Here is a 23139-nt window from a genome sequence, read left to right on the forward strand (position 1 = left end):
ATGTTTTTTCTGCATTAATATTCAGACTATGGAATATTTTCATAGATGTACATTTACGGAATTTGACCTTGAAGAGAGATTTTTAAAGGGTTCCTCTTAGACGCATCTCAAATATATATATACTGGAGAATATAACTTGACAAATCCACTCGAATGGGACACACAGACCTGAAAAGTGGGGCCCCCTTAGGTGTAAAGGCCTGGGGAGGTCACCCCACTTGCAACCCATAAAATGCCACTCTTGCATAATATGATATACATTATAGTATTTATAGTATTATAGTACTCATTATATTAATTATAGCATTGCATTCATTATATTCATGTATTCATCAGCATGGTGCTGTTCTCAGAAAAAGGAAATCAATGGTTCTAGAAATGTCTGATGTGACAGAATAAAACCTACCAACAAGCCATAAAATTAGATGAAGTGTTTAATGAGCAGCAAGAATTGGCTTCAAACTAAGAAATTGGTTTAAAAAAGTGGTAGCACCCCGAGATTTGTGTTTGAGAACCTACTCTGCTGGCATGATTTGTGTCTCATTACCGTTTGGTTGCCGGTTAAGGAAAAATAGAAACAGTTTAGGGTTCTGAGTCTTAAAGATATTTGAAAAATCCGGACGAGAACAGGCCGCTCAGGGCAACAAAGCCCGCCAGGCCTGTCCACTTAATTCATCTAAAATAACAACAAGTCGAGTGTTTTGAAGGTCCTTAAAGTCCTACAGTCTGCCGCACTACTGGGTCGCTCGGTCCAGGGGGTTCTCAGTGTAAAGAAAAACTTTTCAATGTTTGTGTGAAATTTACCCTGAACACGTTTCCAACTGTGTCCCCGAGTTCTTCATGAAGTCATTTTAAAGTCACCATCTCAACCCCTTCATAATTTTAATCACTTCAGTCATATCTCCACTTTATTTTCTTTTGTTTAAACTGTAAAGGCTCAGTTCTTTTCATCTTTCCTCATAACTCATCCCCTGTAGCCCCTCAATCAACCTTGTCGCTCTTCTCTGGACTTTTTCTAGAGCTGCTATGTCCTTTTTGTAGCCAGGAGTCCAAAACTGCCCCAGTACTCCAGATGAGGCCTCACCAGTGTGGCGCAGTGGTAGTGCTGCTGCTTTGCAGTAAGGAGATTGTGGGTTGGCTTCCCGGGTCCTCAATGTGAGAAAAGCGCTATATAAATGTAAAGAAAGAATTTTTATTGTTATAAAGCTTCAGCATCACCTCCTGTGACTTGTACTGCACACATCAAGGCGCTATATAACTGAACATTCTGTTAGTCTTCTTAATGGCTTCTGAACACTGTCTGGCAGTTGATAATGTCGAGTCCACTACGACTCTAAAAACCTTCTCATAAAGTGGACTCTCGATTTTCAGATATCCCATTGTGTATTCAAACGTCACATTTTTACTTCCTATGTTTCATACTTTACATTTACTGACATTAAATTTCACCTGCCACAGATCTGCCCAAGCCTACCTGCTGTCCAAGTCCCTCTGTGATGATTGAATGGATTCTCGATTATCTGCCAATCCTCCTGTCTTGGTATCATCTGCAGACTTAACCAGCTTGTTATTTATATTCCTATCCAAATTATTTCTATATATTAAAAACAGCAGCAGCCCCAGCATTATACCCTGCTGGACACCCCTCTTAGCACCAGCCAATTCTGGTTCCTTGCACCATCACTCTCTGCATTCTGTGCCTAAGCTAATTTTGCACCCATCTACAAACATCATTCAGACCTATTTTAGTTTGATGTCCACCTTCTCAGGTGGCACCTTATCAAATACTTTCCTAAAAAGTAAGTCAGTTATAACTAAGGCAAAAGAAGCCAGTTCAGTTATCAGCAGTAATTGCAGTTTATTTAGAAAGTGTCCAGAATGAAAACCAGTAGCCACTGTGACCCTCCAGGAGCTGAGTCCATTATTCCTGTTCTAATTATTACAGCAAGCAACTCTTTTCAAACACACACCCTACATGCAGTTCATCTATAAACTGTTTTCTAGTTGTCACTGCTAGAACTCATTAAATTCGCTTTGCTTTTCAAGGATTTCATTTCACATCGTTTTTCTTTTGTTTTCCAGGTAGAAAGTTCAAATGTGGGAGCAAGAAGCCCAGAAGGTAAGTGTATTGTGCACTCAGTCCAGCAGAGGGCAGCATGATGCAGCCATATAAAGACCACAGTGTGACGGACACCTCGAGTTGCTTTACCTGAGCAGACCTCTCACTGATTCACACAAACACACATTATAATCCGTCAGTGCAGAAGATTTAGACATTCTGGATTCTTTGGAGCAGGACTTTATAAACCCACTCCAGAGGTCTATAAGTACTCTTAACAGTAAAGGTGACAGAGTGGTTCTTCACAGCAGTGCCACAGGGGCACCGTTTTTGGTTCCACAAAGAACTAGACATGGAGGTTCCAGAAAAAAGTTTTATTTATTTGGATCTGTAACAGGCACCATAAAAAAACCATGAAACATGACAACAGATTTGTAAAATCACAATGCTTTTGTGATTTTAAATGGACTCCCACTGTATATAATTACACAGAAGCTCAGCTCAGGTTTTCTTGAGATTCCATATCCTGTTAGGCAGCCTGCCATACGTTAAAGACTTTAGTTCTGTCAACATATTAGGAACCTTTTCAAAACCCAAAAAAAGCAACTTCATATGCAAAGAACCCTTCAGAAAATGACATGGTTCCTTGTTAAGCAACAGCTGTACGACAAACCACACAAAAGTACACTGAAAACATTTATACTGAGGTCAACACTGATTAGTTGGATTGAACCCATCTTCGATAGGTAGTACAAGTGGCACAAGTTTAAACTGAATTGAGTTACTTTGACAAACTCAGTAAGAGTCTCTGAAATATATTTTTGTGCTCACAGTCACAATTCAGCAAGCGTTTTGCAATAAATGCCTCAACCAAAATGTAAAAGAGAAGGGAACAAAATACAATAGCAGAAGAAGAGCTCCCCACTCCTTCAGACAGTGTTGGTTGCACTTGTGCATGCTGAGCACATTCTGATGTACTTTTAAAGAGCTACACTGCTACCTCTCCCCCTTTACAATACCCCCCACCCTAACACATTCACACACACCCTTTACAGTACCCCCATATCTTCCTTGTATGGGTAGCATCCTGGACCACTCCCTTCTTCTACACCTTCTTACAGGTGCTTGTTCTTGTTCTTCTTTTGCAGGACCAAGAGTCTAGAGGAGATTTGACAGAAGATGTGACAAGCCCCCATTTGATCTCGACAGCAGACAGAACCAAGTTGTGATTAATAAAGAGCAAATCATGATGATTAAAGGCCATGTTGTGTTTGCACTTTTCTCAAGTGTATGGCTTTGTCTATGGTTGCTTGTGTGTGTTATTTCTCAGTTAAGTTTGCCTGTAGTCTCTAATGCCAGGAAAGGTTCAGGTTCAGAGTCCTCTTTGAAAATGAAGCAAGTTTGACTTTGGAAAGTCCGGACTTCTTGTAGAGGTTAAGGGGTTTTTCAGTTCCTGACTTCTATAATAATAATAATAATAATAATACATTTTATTTATATAGTGTCTTTGCCATGCTCAAGGCTTTATGTCACCTGCTCACTGTGAGACCCTAAATCGGTCAGTTCATCCATTCATCCACCAACTGAGAAAAGGATTGTATGCTGCCTCTCAGTAAGGAGATCCTAGGTCTGCATTCTGGGTCCTACCTGCATGGAGAGCCCTTGGAAAGTTAAGAAAGTGCTATATAGATTATTATTATTATTATTATTATTATTATTATTATTATTATTATTATTATTATTATTATTATTATTATTATTATTATGTAAGGAAATGTATTCTTGTATACTGACCTGTTACCACTGAGAGCAATGTTATTCCCCTGTTCTCAGTGCCAGGTAAGGACCTCGCTAGAGTCATCTGCAGTAGGATCTGTGATCACTTGCTCACCTACCAGAGACCAGAACAGTCTGGTTTTATGCCTAAGAAGTCAACCATTGACCTCATCCTGGCACTGAGCTCAAACACAAATATCGGCAGAGTTTTTTTGCAGCCATTGTCAAATTTCATAAAGCATTCATCTCAGTTGATCAAACTGTCCTGTGGGACATCCTGAGACTTCGTGGGATCCCCTTAAGGTTGTTGGCTATCACAGCCGGCCTGTACACTGGTACTTTGAGTGCTGTGCAGAGTGGAGGCAGAACCTCTGTGTTTTTTCCAGTTGATTCTGGGGTTCTTTAGGGGTCTGCTCTTTCTCCTACTCTGTTCATTGCTTGCATGTTGAGCAGGGTCGTGGGGTCCAGCGACTGTGGGGCAGATCTGATTTTACTGATCTTGATTTTGCTGTGATCTTCACGGAATCAATGGAGGCTCTGATCGGGGCTCTCGAGAGACTGAGTGAGGGGTCTAAGTGTCTGGATTTGTGAGTGCCCTGATAAAAACCAAAGATCCAGGCTTTTAATGACCTCTTGGTCACAGCCATCTGCAGTAAGTCTGTCTGCAGAGAGAGTGTCGACCTCATCGAGAGGTTTCCTTACCTCGGCAGTGACATTCATGTTTCTAGTGACCCTTCCTATGAAGTCAGTAGACGGATTGGGAGAGCATGAGGGGTCATGAGGTCACTAGGAAGGGGTGTGTGGCCCTCCCGATATCTTTGCAAAAGGATGAAGGTCCAAGTCTTTAGAGTCATGGTGCTTACTGTTTTGCTATATGGTTGTGAGACATGGACGCTATCCAGTGACCTGAAATGAAGACTGGACTCTTTCAGTGCTGTGTCTTTCCAGAGAATCCTTGGATACCATTGGTTTGAGTTTGTGTTGAACAAGAGGTTGCTTACAGAGGTCCAAATGGGGCACATTACCTGCATTGTGAGGGAGTGTCAGTTACAGCACTACGGCCATGTGGTGCGATTCCCCAAGGGTGATCCGGATTGCTGAGTTACCCGAGTGGCTGGACCAGGCAAGGAGACACCTGGCTGTGGCAGATAGGTGGTCATTTCCTTTGAGTAGACCATGTGTCTGCCTTGAGGGTTGCCAATCGGTATCCCAAGCTGTTTCATCGTGTACCACTGCATGTTCCCCAACCTGACCTAACCTGACCTGGACACAGAAAATGCTCCAAAGGAGGAAGAAAACAGAATTTATTAATTATCCTTACTGTTTTCTCTGTATTCTTGTTTTAGTTACCTTAAGAAATTTGAGGTACTGAGTTGGAATTTTTTGCTGAAAAACAAAAATAGAGGAGAAGCAGTTAGTGGGGAAATGGAAAAGGAGTTTAGTTGTAGGGGTTGTTGGCTGAAACACAAAAAACTAAAGAAAGAACCTGAGAAAATTCGCTCCTCAGGTGGCCGAGGACCATCATAAGGGTCAAGGCTACATTATTGGGAGAAGACGGCCATAAAAGCAGTTCCTGAGAATATAGGGGATGGGTTGTGGGCAGGGGGTTGGCACCGATACAGCACTTAAAGAGAAGCACAATGAACTTCTGCTAAGTTTATTGGCCTGGGTGTCTGGACACTGGTGATCCTCAGGTTTGGACCCTTTGTTTGGGTCAGCCAGTCTCAAAGTGTGGTAGATAGGTTGCCTCTGACCCCTTGTGAGTAGAGAGAGGTTGGGACTGGAAGCAGTCAAGAGTGCGTGGAGCTGCAGAAGACCTATGAAGTCTTGAGGATCACCTGATAAAAGCAGTCGTGGGTCTGACTGCTGAAGAGCCCACAGTCCTTCTTAGGACCACTTAACACTAGTATGGTGTCAAGTCCATTCATCCATCCCTCGTGTCCCCCTGGTCTTTACTGTATTAACTCATCCACAAGGGGCCACCTCACTCCATTTAAGGAGCCAGAAACAGGAGGGAGGTGGACAAAGCTTGCTGGGAGAGGAGTGAAGGCAGGAGAGGAAGAGAAGAAGAAGGGACAGTGTTTAGGTTTTGGTGCTCTGTGTACTGTGCTCTGTAATTTGGAGTGAAGATAAAGTGCCACCCCACTTGAAATAAACATGTGTGCTGGACAGTAATTGTGTCTGCCAGTCTGTGCCGGGTAGGGTGGCTGGTACACCCCCTGGTGGTCCATAAAAGTTATACTTTCATAATCTACTGTGTGCATTGCCTCGTGTATTCAGGTTTAGAAAAATGGCATATTGCAGGAATAGAACACTTAGCATTCAGCATTTGTAACCTTAACAAAAAATGTTTATGTAACTGATGTCATTGTTTTTTTGGAGTTTAAAATCCTCTTAAACAAAATAGGTTTAGACACACTTAAATATATGAGTTGGCATAACTTGAACTGTTATGTTATGATTGTACAGGAATCAAGATTAAAGCATCTTTATATAAGCTCAGCCAACTTTCACAGCTTGTTGAGCCAATTAAAAGTTTTAATTATATCGAACAAAATGCTCCGAGGTTGAGATAACTTGTAACGTGTGATGAAATCAGTTACTTCATGTTTTTCAGTCGAGAACACAAACTTTTTTTACCGTGTTATTCTTCCTGGCGTGGGTGATTAAGACTTCAAGTACATTTTTTTACCACTTTGTGAGAAGAAATGTCCTAGTTTTGTTCATTATTCTAAGACAATTAAATTGTTTTAGGGAATAAACACCTAATGTAACCAGTACTACAAAACAAAGACAATGTATAAATGTATGGCCTGAATTTTTGTGCTACACGTGAACACCACGTAGGCTTTACAGCTTAAATATAATCTTTGAAGTGTGGATGAGAACACACAGGTGGTAAGGTGGGTCTTTGGAGAAATGCCACAAGAGAACCATTTTTAGTTCCCAAAAGAACCATCCATAGGAGGGTCCCAGAGAGAACCATTATTCAGATCCATAACAGGCTCCATCTAAAACCATGAATGCACTCTTAAAAATGCTGGTTCTTTAGTGGCACTTTATGGTTCTTTACTGAACTGTGTGGTTCTTCATAGATCCACTGCTTGACAAAGCACCATTGCATTCTGGGAAGGGGTCTCTGGATTTGAAGTTTGTTCTTTGTGCTTTGAAAAATATCCTTAAAAGTATAAAAAAAACCCTGAAATATTTAATGTTTAGTGGGCTACCTAGCAAGACACAATCAGATTAAGAAAACCTGAACTTAGCCTGTAAGCAAGAGTCCTTTTTACAGAATGACTTAATGGCATTTCACGCATCTGTTACCATCTATCTATGGTTATTTACTGTATGGGGCATGTTAGGGATTGAAATAAAGGGTCTTTCTGGAACCTTCATGTGGATTGGTCTTTTAGAAACCAAGAATGGTTCTTCTATGGCAGGGGTCCCCCATCTCTGGTCCTGCAGGGCCTCAGTGGGTCTCTTAATGAGTGACCTGTTTTTGCTCCTAATTAACTTCTTTTGAATTAATTTCAAAATGGTGGAAACGGTGAAGGCGGGAGGAGGAGTAGTTGAGCATTAAAAAGTTGGTACGACGCTGGGAAAATTGCATCACAAACAAAGGTGACTATGTAGAAAAGTGATGTCATTTCTTTTTGAAATTCTTAATAAACAGAGTTTAAAAAAAGTGGGGAAACTTTTGGAACGTTCCTCATACATACAGTCAGGTTTGAATACATATACCAGTCCCTCTTACTTAGGGTTACCATATATCTGGCAAAAGCTGGACACATCCTCTTTTTCAGCATTATGTCCTTCATCCAGCAGGCATTGCCTAAAAAGGTGAAAATGTCCGACTTTCGTCAATCAGTGACTTGACCATATTATTGGCTGAAATCGCACGCTATCATCTCTATGTTACAGTGGACAAAAGAAAGAAATAGACTGTTGACTCTGTCAGAGGAATTCTTCTTACAAAATACAAGTTTAAGAAAGTTTCTTGTCTGGAGTTCCACGCCTATGTTGCCGGGAATGATGAACTGCTGTGAAGAGTTTCCTCATCTGAAAAATATGCATAATTATACCATAACTTTCATTTTGATGATTCATTTTGTGACCTGTCAAATTAGTTGTTTATAATGTTTCATTGTAACACACAGTTCACATTGTTTTGTCAACAGAATGGGACATGTTCTCCTTTTGTCCTCCTTTATCACCTTCGGTGTCGTCCTTTGGATTGGCAGGTATCTGGTAACCCTACTCTTACATCCAGATCGACTAACCACCAGTTCTTCAAAACCATGTGTATTCACATAGTATTCTGCTTCCTTAATATTTTCGGGCATTTTTTATCACTAATACTTACCGTATATACAGTACTTGTGGATAAGTTCTCCCACGGATAATTCAGGACTTGCTTTTACAATTTAATTTCTGGTCTTCTTATATAATACGCTACCGTGGCTGTCTGTTTGTCTGTCCAGGATTTTAAATCACCTGCAGCTCGCAAACCATTTGAACTATTGACCTGAGATTTGGTACACATATACTACGTGATGTCTACTGTCCGCTATTGGTGTGATGATTTTTATTACTCTTTTAATTTTTATTATTTTATTATAGAATTAAGTCCTGGCAGTGCACAGCAGGGCGGCCGTGTGGCGCATACGTACGGGCGCCGTTCTCATCCCTACCACCTTCACCATCATTTCCTCTACCTCTTCATATCTTAAATCATTCTTGAGGCAGATTAAAAACTTAAGTGCCATCTTAAATGAAAATTAAAGAAAATGTACTAAGTAATTGCAACACAAACACTGATTTAATCAGTTTTAACGCGAAAAGATGCTGAAGAAAGAAGAAAAGCAGCGGCCGCTATGGTGGAGAAAAGAAGGGCTGCTCAGGAAGCAGCAAGCGCATCAACCTCTGAGCAAATGAATGGAAAATGTACAGAGAAAGAGAATGAGAACTAGGAATGCTCAAGTCAAGTGGATTCACTGCACGTTATCATGCAGGGCGCCGTTACTGGTATTTTATAATGTCAGTCGCATACTGTAAGTCGAATGCTGAAAACTCACACTATTGGTACAAGGGATTACGATATGCTAACGCCCACCTGAGAGAGTAACCACGGAGCGCACAGCCTTTTTATTTCTATATACAGTAGAACCTCGGTATACGAACGTCTCTGTACACATACAAATCTGGTTACGACCAAAAAGTTTGCCAAACTTTTGCATCTGTTCACGACCACACACTCGGCATACGAACAAGCCAGTTTCCCTTTCAGTTTGTGCGCGCCGATGATTTCCACGCGATTGTTCAGTCTCTCCCTGTGTGTTCCCTGTGCAGCGAGCGAGAGAGAGAGAGTGCGAGAGAGACAGACAGACACACACACACACGCGCGCGAGAGAGACACACACACACACACACAGGCGCGCGCGAGAGAGAGACACACACACATGGGAGAGAGAGAGAGAGACACACACACATGAGAGAGAGATAGGGCTGGCCGCATAAGGCCGAGGAGAAGGCAGTTAAACAATGCACCGGGCTTGCTTTTGTTCTTATTTTTTTGATTCAAGCATTGTTTTAACCTCATTGTATTTAATAACGACTTTTTTCTATTGGATTTTAACCTCCACTTCACTTCTGTTTACAGTGATCGGTTCATAGCGTGCATTGTTGCAATGTTACTTTTCTTGGGTGTTTATTAAATTATGGATTTTTCAAATGTTCATGTGCTTAAAACTCATTAAAAAAAGTGTTTTTAGCGAGCGGTTCATAGCGCTATAGCGCGAATTCTTGCAATGTTAGTTTTCTCTGTTGTTCAAGGTTTTAATGTTTTTACATTTAGTTTATTATTACGCTGTGCATTCTATGGTATAATTAACTACTGTATATTTGTGCTTAAAAACCTTTAAAAAAATATATTTATATACAGTTTGTACGGTCTGGAACGGATTAATTGTATTTACATACAATCCTATAGGGGAAATTACTTCGGGTCACGACCAAATCAGGTTGCGACCAGAGTTTTGGAACGAATTACGGTTGTGACCCGAGGTTCCACTGTATTGTGCCTATGTGACCACACGGTAATACCCGAACTATTCTGAAGCGTGTGTTTTTTTGTATCTGAAACCCTCATACACCTTAATCGTAACAGCATCCCTTATCTACGATGGAGCGTTCAATCACTCTCACTCTAACCTCGGAGTATTGCACCCTCCACACATCCTTCTGCTGATACCAGCATAGGAAAGACATCCCCACCCATAATTACAACAGCGCAAGTGAGCAGAGAGCTGAGGAGACTTCGTGCCAGCAAAGCAGCGGGTCCAGATGGAGTATCACCACGACTGCTTAAGGTCTGTGCATCGGAGCTGGGGGGCCCTCTACAGCGCATCTTCAACCTGAGCCTGGAACAGGGGAGAGTCCCAAGGCTTTGGAAAACATCTTGTATCACCCCAGTCCCAAAGGTATCACGTCCGAGTGAGCTGAATGACTTTCGGCCTGTTGCTCTGACATCACATGTGATGAAGACCATGGAGAGGCTGCTGCTTCACCACCTTAGGCCACAGGTTCAACACGTCCTTGACCCTCTGCAGTTTGCATATCAGGAGAAGGTGGGAGCGGAAGATGCCATCATCTATATGCTACACCGATCCCTCTCTCACTTGGACAGAGGTAGTGGTGCTGTAAGAATTATGTTTCTAGACTTCTCTAGCGCCTTCAACACAATCCAACCTCTGCTCCTTAGGGACAAGCTGACAGAGATGGGAGTAGATTCATACCTGGTGGCATGGATCGTGGACTATCTTAAAGACAGACCTCAGTATGTGCGTCTTGGGAACTGCACGTCTGACATTGTGGTCAGCAACACAGGAGCGCCACAGGGGACTGTACTTTCTCCGATCCTGTTCAGCCAATATACATCGGACTTCCAATACAACTCGGAGTCCTGCCATGTGCAAAAGTTCGCTGATGACACTGCTATCGTGGGTTGCATCAGGAATGGGCTGGAGGAGGAGTATAGGGACCTAATCAATGACTTTGTTAAATGGTGCAACTCAAACCACCTACACCTGAACACCAGCAAAACCAAAGAGCTGGTGGTGGATTTTAGGAGGCCCAGACCCCTCATAGACCCAGTGATCATCAAAGGTGACTGTGTGCAGATGGTGCAGACCTATAAATATCTGGGAGTGCAGCTGGATGATAAATTAGACTGGACTGCCAATACTGATGCGCTGTGCAAGAAAGGACAGAGCCGGTTATACTACCTTAGAAGGCTGGCGTCCTTCAACATCTGCAATAAGATGCTGCAGATGTTCTATCAGACAGTTGTGGCGAGCACCCTCTTCTACGCGGTGGTGTGCTGGGGAGGCAGCATTAAGAGGAAAGACGCCTCACGTCTGGACAAACTGGTGAGGAAGGCAAGCTCTATTGTTGGCATGGAGTTGGATAGTTTAACATCTGTGGCAGAGCGAAGGGCACTCAACAGGCTCCTATCAATTATGGAGAATCCACTGCATCCACTTAATAGTATCATCTCCAGACAGAAGAGCAGCTTCAGCGACAGACTGCTGTCAATGTCCTGCTCCACTGACAGATTGAGGAGATCGTTCCTCCCCCAAACTATGCGACTCTTTAATTCCACCCGGGGGGGGTAAACGTTAACATTCAACATTATACATAGTTATTGTCTGTTTTTCACCTGCATTATTATCATTCTTTAATTTAATATTATTTATTGTATCAGTATGCTGCTGCTGAAGAATGTGAATTTCCCATTGGGATTAATAAAGCATCTATCTATCTATCTATCTATCTATCTATCTATCTATCTATCTATCTATCTATCTATCTATCTATCTATCTATCTATCTATCTATCTATCTATCTATCTATCAGAAGAAGAAGAAGAAGAAGAAGAAGAAGAAGAAGAAGAGGAAGAAGAAGAAGAAGAAGAAGAAGAAGAAGAAGAAGAAGAAACTATGAAGCTGGTTTTAAATTAAACATCATTGAAAACTAGAGAAAGAAATTGGTAACTGCGCTGCTGCAACAAAATCCGATGTGTCTGATAAATTGGTGTGAGATTGGAGGAAGAAAGAAGATGAAAAAAAAATTAAGTGTCATAAGTCGGGGTCTTGATTTTATTTTTAATTTTTCGAGTTTCAAGACCCGACTTATACATGAGCTTATTTGGTAATTAAATGTGTAACTTAACTCTTGCTTGTTTTCTTTCCTCTGTCTAATTGCCTGAGGTTACAGATGTGGAAGGGAAAGGAGAAGGAAGTGCTAAAGTCCCTGATCACAGAGTGCTAAGTGTATGGGATTTTATTAAGGTTTACACAATAAAGAGTATAAAAGGGGAAAATAGGGTCACCACAGCAACTTACACAATGAAACACCTACTCATCGACTAAATGTCTGTCTGGAAAGTGAAGCCTTCAAATTAACTTCGGTCTGCAACTTAGACAGAGAAAGATGATGGCTAGCGGAGCTGCAGCTGTCTCCTGGTGTTTGTACATAAAGGATAACAAACGCCATTAATCACAGTTTGATGTGGCACAGGAGACCCCCTGTCATAATTAAATTAACACTTGATTACAGCAAAGTCAGAGATGCGGCATACATTGTAGGCATCTCCCCAACTGAGACGGCTGCTGTGTTAAAACGTTAACGCAAGATGCAAGCTCCTGAAGGATCAAGAGGATCGGATCAGAATAAGCTCTGGAACCTGATGGTTGAGGAAGAACAAAGATTCCATGGAGAACAAGTGTTAAAGGAGAACTCCCGGGACTTGTAAAAGGTGTCAAAGTAGCAGTGGGATAAGGGACCACCTAGCCTAGAATAGAGCCGGAGTGCAAGTTGTGGAGTGGGTGCTACATTGTGCTTGCGTAGGCCGATATCGCTCGGAATATACTGATTTGTACTCATCTGGATATTTATACATATGGAAGCAAATGTGTTTATGTGTATGAGTGAGTGTGTGCGTGCGTGCATGTATGTGTGTGTGTGTTTGTGTGTATGAGTGAGTGTGTGCGTGTGTGTATGTGTGTGTGTAAATGCAATGTTGTGTCCCTTTGTTGTTGTATTGTGATATTTTCTGATATGTGTGCATTATTATGTGTGAATCTACATACCAGTGTGCATGTATGGTTGGTACTTGGGTAGGCCGATATCAGCATCTGGAAATGTCTGTTTGATTACGCATGCAAGCAAACTATGCCCAGGGTCAACACACTGGGCACATACCCGACACCAAACTGTCCACATGACCTCCGATGGGCACAGTAGGAAAGTGAAAGACAACAATCAGATTCAAACAGGCAAAGTGCAGGTTTATTACATCTCAGTCCAAATAATAAAGTGTAGCGTGGATATAATAAATAAAGTCAATAAATAATCCAGGATAAAATGAGTGCCATCGTGGAAATTCAAAATGAGCAATAAATACTTGAAAATCGCCTAGTGAAACGCTCCAGGACTACAGGTTCTGCTGCTCAGTAAGTCTGTCACGGCTTTCTCTCCCCCTGTCTCCCCAGCTCATCCATGCGGGTCTTCATCCGACATCACCCTATTGCTGTCCTGCCTGCCTTCTTTGGCTTCATAACCATTGTGACCAAAAGGAGGTCCCAAATTTCAGTCACAATAATTATCTAACAGAGTCCCGGGTTCAAATAAAGGATTTTTATTACACAATATAAATTATTAAGTGTACAAAACCAACTAAACCACATTTAAAAATCAAGCATCTCTTCTTTCTCTACTTCTGATCCACCTTTTGATTATCACCTGCTGCTTCCCGACTCGACTCATCTAGGTGAGGTGGTGAGCTCCTTTTAAGGTGGACCAATGCCATGGTGTGTCCTCTTCGCAGCACTTGGAAACATTTCCAGGTCATGTAGAAACCCTGACAGCACCCTCTAACAGCACCCAAGAACCCCAACAGGGTTGCACTTCGGACTCCAACTCCCATGTACCCCTGTGGGTGTCCAAATTGGGACACCTCGGGTGGACCACTACCCTCTGTTGTGAGGGGAATGGCACTGCTCATGACTTCCACCTTCAGCTGGTCCGTTCTTTAAAACCCTCCAGCCTCATGGCACTTAGCAAGCACTCTGGTAGTATCTCCAAGCTACTTCACCCTTTTGTTCACCCCATTCTGACTCAGAGGCAACGTTTATGGCCACTATCCACCTGTGCTGTGAGGATCACTGGCGACCGCAAACCCAGGGCAGATGGACTCTGGCAGCCAGGTAATACATCCAAACTTCTCTAACATGGCAATCACAAAGCTGCTTTGATGCCAGCTTCTCCAGGTAAACATATCCTCCTCAGACTGGTCTCGACCACCTGAGGAGCTTCTCCCTCTCAGGTTCAGACCCAAGTTTGCTACACTATTATTTCCATGGCACACCTGGGTAGCTCTCACGGTGCACCACTGTGCCGTAGCACACCAGTTGAAAAACACTGGTGTAAAAGATTTATCTGCAGATCAGATTAAGCTTGGTGCAACTGCTGATCCTTTTTACCATTGTGTTGACGAAATCGAGGTCACAACCCCAGTGATCACACCCATAGAAACGCTCAATGTGACCCTCATGATGGTTACTCAAAATGGCGTCTACTATAGAAAAAGGCCATAAGACCCTAAAATTCAGCCCTCATCACGACACTCACCTGCCTGTTCTGGTATTCTGTCTGAGGAAGTGTTGAGGAACACCAGCAGTCAACTCTGATAGTATGGTAAGAGTACAAGATTGGAGGCATTCTGTTAAAGTCTACATAATATAGAGTTTAATGTGGGAATACGGTCACCCAAAGACCCTACCAAGACAAAACAGGGATGAAAGATCAGCTCTGATGTCCCATCGTTATCTGAGATTGTGGATGCATTCCTAAAGAAAGCTTTACATTACAGATCCTTGATGTTGATTTTCTGAATCACGATTTAATATCCATGTTTTTCCAAGTCTGCTTTTTGGTTCATGAGTAAGGTTTGATAACCGTTCTTTTGACTTCCAGGTTTCAGTGTTTGTTTTGTTTATCGTCTACATGTCTTCTCCAAACCACAGCTTTTTCTGCTGCTAGTTTTCACCTCCTAGCTGTGCAACTTGCTGTAGTTTGCTTCTTCTTCCCAAGAGTCCCGATTCAAGCCCCCCTGTCACACCCAGAAATTTCCCATAGCTGTCCCTAGTATTGATTACGCACTCTCCTGTTTGGCTTGTCTGGCCTTCACTGTTTCTTGACGACTTTGGTTTGCTGGTTTCAATATCCTTCTGCTTGCCCATTTCTTCGTTTGGTCCTGTTTCCCGTTCTTCTTCTAGTTCTTTCTCATCAGACATCTTTCTCTTACTTTTGTTCCAAGCTGAAATTTCTCATTCGAAATTTGAGTTAAGCAGAAGAAAAATATATGCAATTTAGCCAGAATTTACTGTAAACTCAGTGCAAGCATCTTTGAATTGAGCTACAATTGAGCAAATCCATGGGGGCTGCCACCTAGTGGTCCGGGGGAGATAAGGCCCTGAGCACATGCTCTCCTCCCTGTCCATCCACTTTGGTGGCATCCTAGCCAGGTATGGGTGGAATATAGCAAATATGAAGGCTTAAATTTTTGAAATAAATTACGAAAAAACAAATTACCTTTTTAATGATATTCTAATTTTCTGAGATGCACCTGTATACAGCTCTGCCCACCTCCTTTTCTCTGGTTCAAGTGACCCAGATGAAGGGTAAATTTGCCACTCTGCTAGTGCTGAAGCTTCCTACTGCATAGCAGAAGTGACCCGTTTACAAAGTTCTCCAGATGAAGGGCAGAATTGTCACTCTGCCAGTGCTGAAGCTTCCTACCGCATAGCTTCTTCTCACAGGCTGCCATTGTCACATGGCATAAAGTCAGATCCCCCCATGTTGGCATTCACATTCTGCTGGGTTGATCTAATGTTGTTTATTACAAGCTGCTTCTGCGCAGACTGTGTTAGCAGCAGGGAAAAATGCCCCTGGCAACTCAGTGTTGGTACAGCATCTCACTGGGCACTCCTTTACCTTATTTCTTGATCAGCATGCAATCTTCTCATAGCTTGACCAGAATAAGAGACCTTTAGGTGCTGCCACAAGTGGCCCACAGATTCCAACACTTCAGAAGTGTACAAATCACAGAACAATTGGTTTACATCTGGAAATGCAGCTGAACTGCAGCAGTCCTAATGGCATACGCTAAATAAGTGCTTTGAACAAAATGGCTGCTTATGCTCACTTCTGATATTTATTCATTCCAGTTTCCTCCTTTGATGTCGGGCAAGTGTTTCTCACTTTTTCTTCATATGTGCAAAATGAAGAGTGAACGGCGTAGAAAGTGGGTGTTCCTGGTTGACAGACGCATACTCTTCCTAGCCCTGGTGTGACACCTCATCAAGGTGCACCCCAAACACTTCTTCGCTCCTCCAGGATGTTCCCTTATGCTCAAGACACAAATTTCCTTTGATGCCCAAAAAGCGCAAGTGACTCCCCCAGGAGGGACGTGTTGAGCTGAGCTCACGACTGCGCTGTCTACTCGCCGTGTGCACTGCGTAGTGAACAGATTAGACAAGCAGAGGGCTGCATAATACATGGAGTGCAGAGACGGGTCCCATGCCACCATGAATATTCATGTGCACATTCTGATGGCATTATGTTTGCAAATAAATACACAGGGAGCAGAGGGATGGTACTGCCCAGGCAGGTGCCAGGACTGAAGACAGACAACTGAGACCTGGTGAGGTCCAGACAGGTGCCCTGACCTTGAACAATATGCCTAATGCTGCATTGTGATTCCAATAGTTTTGATATGTGCCAACATGGACGTGTTGTTTAAATGAGCAACCAATGTCTGGTGGTACCCAGTTCAGTACTTGCCTGGTGATGCCCAGCCATATGCCTGTAACTCAGATGAACAACTATACATACATGGAGTTGGATAGGCCTGGTGATTCCTGGTTACACCCAAATAGTCCACAACTGTGATGCCTGCTCATTTGCCTGTAATTCCTAAGGATAACCAGTTTCCATTGGCACCCAGTCAAGTGTTCATAGCTCAGATAAGCAATCCATGGTTTGGCGATTACCAGAGAGATGACAAAAATTCCTATAGCAAGATTGTGGCTTCAGTTTGTATTCATGGTATCATTGGTGTGCCTTGCTTTAAAGACAATCTACATGAAGCTCATACAAGGTGATTTGGTCCTGCGAAGTTCAAAAAGAGAGAGGACTGCATGAAAAGGATTATGTGGGCAGGAGTATACAGACATCGGAGTCATGGAGAGCAGAAGATAAAATGGATGGTCTGAAGGTGCACCATCTCACAGCAAAATTTACGTCAGATACAAACAAATGGAGAAGGAGAACTTGTGTTGCAGACCTCCCCACAGTAGGTCATTTAACAGCCCTGAAGGAGGAAGAATGGCCTTCATCTCAGACAAGTGTAAAGGACTCATCAACACTTCACAAAGAAGTGCCAAGACATCTGACTGGCATTTGGCATGGTACATACAATCAGTGAAGGTCAAAGGCCTTTTGGAGCCCTGGGCAGGTTGGAAGGACATCACCTCTTATTGTCCATAGTGACTAGTGGAGATTATAGAACTTCAACAACCTATGGAGGCATCCCCCTTGGTGTCTGGAGTGTTCCTTCAGTAGCACAAATGGTGCTGCTTTGTAAATATACCACAGACCTTAAGGAGCTTGGTGTACAGAGTGTGAAAACTCCTACTTCCATACGTGGCACCCACTTACTTTCATCAGAGTTTGATGACCAGAGTGGGAGGTGTTGGGGGGTCCCCATGAAGGCATTATTATCATACTTTGTCATATTTTGTCACACACATGCTCATGAGAGCGGAGACGGTTTGCAGGTTCAAATAGTGCTATTTCTCAGCCAGACCAGGGGTTGGCGTTGTCATCTGATCCTTTCTCGTCTTCTCTTTCTGCAGACCAGCCGAAAACCTGCCTCTCAGTGACATCACCCCTGGTCCACCCACTGATGACATCACTCCCAGCACCTTTTGATGATGTCACTTCCGATACCCAGAACCCATCTACCTGCCACATCGGTTCCTATTCTAACCTCCCTGACTCCACCTCTTCCTATAATCCAACATATTTATAGCCCAGACTCATCCTGTTAGTTAGTTCAGTTTTGAACTCTGCCTTGTAAAGACGTGTTTTCTTTATTGTCTGATTTTTTAGTATCCATATGAGAGGTTTACTTACCTCAGTAATGACATTCATATCTCTGGTGACTCTTCCTATGAAGTCAGTAGACGGATTCGGAGAGCATGGGGGTTCATGGGGATCACTGGAAAGGGGTGTGTGGTGCTCCCGATATCTCTGCAAAAGAACGACGGTCCAAGTATTTAGAGTTCCTGTTTTGCTATATGGTTGCGAGACATGGACGCTATCCAGTGACCTGAGACAAAGACTGGACTCCTTCGGTTCTGTGTCTCTTTGGCGAATCCTTGGGTATCACTGGTTTGACTTTGTGTCAAACAAGCAGCTACTCACGGAGCCCCAAATGAGGTACATTACCTGCATTGTGAGGAAGCGTCAGTTACGACACTACGGCCATGTGGTTATGATTCCCCCGAGAGTGAGAGCCTGAGTGGCTGGACCAGGCCAAGGGGATGTCCACATAACACTTGGCTGTAGCAGATAGATGGTCATTTCCAGAGGGTGGGACTGGACTGCATGTCTGCCAAGGGGGTTGCCAACCAGGATCCTGAGCTGTTTTGCCGTGTAGTGGGTGTGTCAACACGCTGTACCAGTGCATGCCCCCTAACCTGATCTAACCTGACCTGGGGTGGCCATCCCCAAACCTTTTCATGCTTGCTGCCTATATTTTACCACAACAGAGGGTTCCCTCATTGTCTGGAGTGTGCGTCCCTTAACTTTCATAAATAACATCCCCCAGATGACAGCACCCTAGCATTCAGAATCTCCCAAGCAATTGGAATAATGACCAAAAGCACTGAAATCCTACTAATAAGTTCCCATAACATTAATACTGCAGTACTAACTCCATCTTTGTCTTGGCTAAGCACCAATTGATATTCGTTCAATTCTGTGATTTCAGCACTACAAGATGCTTCAGCCATGTTTCCATCTGGAATACACCAGGCTGCCCTCATTTCACAACCCCTTGTGTAAAGATTATGATTCTACCAATCAATGTCACTGATGACGATTTGTATGATTTTAATGGTCAGTAATCCACAAGGCGATTTACTGGAAAACATTGACTGGACTCCATAAACCTAATGGCACAAGGATTCATTGTGGAAAATATGATTTATTCCTCCATTGACTCCATTGGCAGCAAGTAGGCAGCTTGGCCACGTCTGAACTTCTGGAGATCCAGAAACAATTTTCTGAAAGTACAATACAATACAATACAATTTATTTTCTGTATAGCCCAAAATCATACAAGAAGTGCTGCAATGGTCTTTAACAGGCCCTGCCCCTTGACAGCCCCCAGCCTTGACTCCCTAAGAAGACAAGGAAAAACTCCCCCAAAAAAATCCCTTATAGGGAAAAAAAATGGAAGAAACCTCAGGAAAGGCAGTTCAATGAGAGACCTCTTTCCAGGTAGGCTGGGCATGCATTGGGTGTCAAAAAGAAGAGGGTCAATACAATACAATACACAGAACAGAACACAAGTAATCCTCAATATAGTATAAAAATAAAAATATGACAAGTACAGAGCAGAATTCAAAAGTAGTGGATATCACATAATATGATTTGGATTTGTTCAGAGTCCTGGAGACCTCTGCCATCAAGCTGCCACCCCCCAATTGGCCATTCCACAGCTCAGACAGCGCTGGGCCAGCCAATCCGATGAAAGGACCCCTCTGTGATCCTCCATCAGGGATGACTTTACTTTTGGCAGGCAAAACAACTTGGCAGGTGGGCCGTGGCACCAAGTGCCACATTTGAGTACCGAGAAGAGAAATAGAATAGTTGAGGGTTAGTATCCAATTCTAACTATCATGTTACTTATGTTTTAGTGCTAATGACTAACAACAGAGATACAGTCTGTACAGTTAATCAGCAGCTCTAGTCAGGGTGTGCTAAACTGAAGTAGTGAGTCTTCAGCCTGAGAGTGAAGGGGCATCTCTTATAGTAGCAGACAGACCATTCCACAGATTTAGGGGCCCTGTAACTAAAAGCTCGACCTCCCACTGTTATTTTATTAATCCTTAGCATCATAAGCAGACTGGCATCTTGAGAGCTTAATGTGCGCTCAGGTTTGTAAGTCATGATAAGTTCAGACAAGTAATCTGGCCCGTGGCCATTTAAGGCTTTATACGTTAAAAGGAGGATTTTGAAATCCTCAAAGCTACAGTAATACCTTTACAAGTCTTTTTTTGTATACTTCATTAATTTTGTTAAGTTTTTTAAAACTGTATCATGTGCCGTTTTTTATATTACAATGAGAAATTTGTACTTGGTTTTTTTTATTACCATTATAATACCTATGTGAAGAAAAGCTTCATAATGTTTGTGTGAAATTTACCCTTAAAAACTTTTCAACTGTGTCCCCATGTCCTTGATGAACTTAATTTAAACTTAATTTAAAGTCACAGTCTTGATCCACTGCACTAATTCCCTTCATAATTTTAAACACTTCATTCAGGTCTCCTCTTCATCTTCTTTTGCTTAAACTGTAAAGGCTCAACTCTTTTAATCTTTCTTCCTAATGAATCCCCTGTAGCCCTGAATCAGCCCAGTCGCTCTTCTCTGGACCTTTTCTAGTGTTGCTATGTCCTTTTCTGTAGCCTGGAGACCAGAACTGCCCAGGTACTCTAGATGAGGCCTCACCAGTGCATTATAAAGGTTGAGCAGAACCTCCTGTGACTTGTACTCCACACATCAAGGCGCTATATAACTTGACATTCTGTTTGTCTTCTTAATGGATTCTGAACACTGTTGTGAAGTTGATAGCTTAGAGTCCACTATGACTCCTAAATCCTTCCCATAAGGTGGACTCTCGATTTTCAGACCTCCCATTGTGTATTCAAACCTAACAATTTTACATCCTACATTTCATACTTTACATTTACTGACATTAAATTTCATCTGCCACAAATCTGCCCAAGCCTGTATGCTGTCCAAGTCCTTCTGTAATCCTATATGACTTTGTTAAATGGTGCCACTCAAACCACCTACAACTGAACACCAGCAAAACCAAGGAGCTGGTGGTGGATTTTAGGAGGCCCAGACCCCTCATGGACCCCATGATCATCAAAGGTGACTGTGTGCAGATGGTGCAGACCTATAAATATCTGGGAGTGCAGCTGGATGATAAATTAGACTGGACTGCCAATACTGATGCGCTGTGCAAGAAAGGACAGAGCCGACTATACTTCCTTAGAAGGCTGGCGTCCTTCAACATCTGCAATAAGATGCTGCAGATGTTCTATCAGATGGTTGTGGTGAGTACCCTCTTCTACGCAGTGGTGTGCTGGGGAGGCAGCATTAAGAGGAAAGACGCCTCACGCCTGGACAAACTGGTGAGGAAGGCAGGCTCTATTGTTGGCATGGAGCTGGACAGTTTAACATCTGTGGCAGAGCGAAGGGCACTCAACAGGCTCCTATCAATTATGGAGAATCCACTGCATCCACTAAACAGTGTCATCTCCAGACAGAGGAGCAGCTTCAGCGACAGACTGCTGTCACTGTCCTGCTCCACTGACAGATTGAAGAGATCGTTCCTCCCCCAAACTATGCGACTCTTCAATTCCACCCGGGGGGGTAAACGTTAACATTTAACATTATACAAAGTTATTTTCTGTTTTTCACCTGCATTATTATCATTCTTTAATTTAATATTATTTATTGTATCAGTATGCTGCTACTGGAGAATGTGAATTTCCCATTGGGATTAATAAAGTATCTATCTATCTATCTATCTATCTATCTATCTATCTATCTATCTATCTATCTATCTATCTATCTATCTATCTATCTATCTATCTATCTATCTATCTATCTATCTATCTATCTATCTATCTATAACGGATTCCAAATTATCTGCTAATCCACCTATCTTGGTATCATCTGCAAACTTAACCAGCTTGTTACTTATATTCCTATCTAAATCATTTATATATACCACTCTTAACATTAGCCAATTCTGAAGAGGTTCCTCACACCATCACCCCCTGCTTCCTGTGTCTGAGCCAATTTTGCACCCAACTGCACACCGCACCCTGAACTCACACTTCTTTAAGCTTGATATGATGAATGACAGGTGGTCCCTTCTATTAGGGAACCACCCATAGAACACAAGGAACATAACACAGATATTGGCAACAAAAGATAAAATAAATTAAAATAACATTAACAAAGATACACAGCAAAAAAAGAACTAAAAAGACAATAAACATGACATTGAATGCCAGACAGAGAAGAAACCATGGCTGAAACATGACAGGGACATTAAACGGGGCCTCCTTTTGGACCCCAACTCTTCATCTTTTTTTAGGCTATTTTGAGATTAGATACAGTATAATAACATTCTAACTTGTGGGGCATTTGTGATCCCATAAACTGAACTTAGCAAACTTCAAACAGTTGAATCAGCTGTTACAGAGTTCAAAACCCTGCTTTTCAGTGACATCTGCTGGTGGAGGAAAGCAATGTCAGCCATTGTAGGCCACCAAACAAAAATGGTTTGTCTGTTGTCTGTCAGCTCTCAGATAATTTAATAAACAATCATCCTATCACATGGCAAGCTATTTTAGAACTTCAGCCATTTTTGTTATGAAATTTCAAAGTTTTATTATCTCCTCATAGCAAAGATCCACAGGTAATACTCAATCTCAGGTTTCAAATTCTTCAAGAATGTGACTACTGATTTCAAAAGGAGGATATCAGAAGCCAAGTTTTCAAAATCAGATTTAAAACTATAATTTATTCACTGTCTAAACTTTTTAAATTCAGTTTATGTGAAATTTATTCTTAACAAATGCCCAGCTGTGTCCCTATGTTCTTGATGAACTCATTTTAAAGTCATTGTCTCGATCCACCAAACTCATCCTATTCATAATTTTAACCACTTCAGTCAGGTCTCCTCATTATCTTCTTTTGCTTAAACTGTAAAGGCTCAGCTCTTTTACTCATAATTCATTCCCTGTACCGCTGGAATCAGCCTAGTTGCTCTTTTCTGGAATTTTTCTAGCACTGCTTTGTCCTTTTTGTAGCCTGGAGACCAAAACTGCACCCAGTACTCCAGATGAGACCTCAATGGTGTCACCTCCTGT

This window comes from Erpetoichthys calabaricus, chromosome 9 (assembly GCF_900747795.2).
Source record: "Erpetoichthys calabaricus chromosome 9, fErpCal1.3, whole genome shotgun sequence".
In the NCBI taxonomy this organism is placed as follows: Eukaryota; Metazoa; Chordata; class Cladistia; order Polypteriformes; family Polypteridae; genus Erpetoichthys; species Erpetoichthys calabaricus.